At 45.1% G+C, this 1,307-nt stretch overlaps 1 non-coding gene across 1 annotated transcript; it reads right to left on the reverse strand.

Annotated features, from left to right (window-relative positions):
• Positions 1-903: 903 nt before the first annotated feature.
• On the reverse strand, positions 904-1,039 carry LOC119929084. Its single transcript, XR_005451226.1, has one exon. It is a non-coding gene; the product is annotated as a small nucleolar RNA SNORA7 (small nucleolar RNA).
• Positions 1,040-1,307: the final 268 nt, after the last annotated feature.

Consider the following 1,307-nt stretch of genomic DNA (forward strand, 5'->3'; position numbering starts at 1 on the left):
CTGTGTCTCAGTTATCTCATCTGTAAAAATGGGGGTTAAATCCTACTCTCTCCTACTTAGACTGTGAACCCAGGTGGGAAAGGGACTGTGTCCAACCTGATTATCTTGTACACTCAATATAGTGCTTGGCATCTAGTAAGCGCTTAACAACTACCATAAAAAAAGTGACAGGGCCAGGCAGCTCTTTAGAAATATATAAAGACCAGGGGAACCTGTTGGATTTTGCTGACTTCCAAAGATCAGCAGTGCTAATGAGCCACCATCACACCTACTAGGAGAATTGGTTTGAATTGAGAGCAAAAGCCGATGAGTAACGTGAATTCGATGTTCCCTTCTCAGTGACAGGCAAAGCACAACAAGAAGACAGATAGCAGCTTATTTTATCTTCTGTCAGTCGTTTCCACTTCATAGAGAATCTGGTCATTTTCCCATAGTTTTAAAAATAAAAAATCAGAAAGCTGCGATTAAGAAAAGTTGAGGGGAATTTGAGGAGTTGAACACATTGTGTGTTTAGGGTTTCCTCAGCATGTTCCAACTTGTCTGGTTTAGTGGGAAGCCAGAAAGGCCGAGAGGCCAGGACAAACCCCTGGCTGGCACACAGACTAGATGAAACAATCAATCAGTGATATTTATTGAGCACTTACTATGTGCAGAGCACTATACTAAGCACTTGTCTTGTCTCATCTTATGCTTTTGAGTCATCTCCGACCCACAGCCACTCCATGGACACATCTCTCCTAGAATGCCCCATCTCCATTGGCAATCATTCTGGTAGTGTAGCCACAGAATGTTCTTGGTAAAAATATAGAAGTGGTTTACTTTTGCCTCCTTCCATGCAGTAAACTCGAGTCTCTGCCCTCGTCTCTCTCCCGTGCTGCTGCTGCCCAGCACAGGTGAGTTTTGACTTATAGCAGATTGCCTTCCACTCACTAGCTACTACCCAAGCTAGGAATGGAATGGATAGGCCTCTGCTTGACTCCCTCCCATAGCCGAGACTGGTAGAGTACTGGAAATTCTCCAGGTGCAATCCTGAGAGAGAATTAGGTTCTTAAGAGAATACGATACCACCGATTTAGCAGACACCTTTCCTGCCCATGACAAGCTTACAGTCTACCAGGGTAATAAGGAGGGAGTGATTGCTAATGGCCCTGACTCACCCTCCTGACGTCTAATCCCTGTTCTCCTTAGGAGTCTGAGAAGAAGAAAACCAGCTTGGAGCAACTCACCTACATTCTCCCCCTGTAGACCGTAAGCTCACTTTGGGCAGGGACTGTGTCTGTTATAGAGAAGCAGTGTGGCTTAGTGGA

Source organism: Tachyglossus aculeatus, chromosome 5, assembly GCF_015852505.1.
Source record: "Tachyglossus aculeatus isolate mTacAcu1 chromosome 5, mTacAcu1.pri, whole genome shotgun sequence".
Classification (NCBI taxonomy): Eukaryota; Metazoa; Chordata; class Mammalia; order Monotremata; family Tachyglossidae; genus Tachyglossus; species Tachyglossus aculeatus.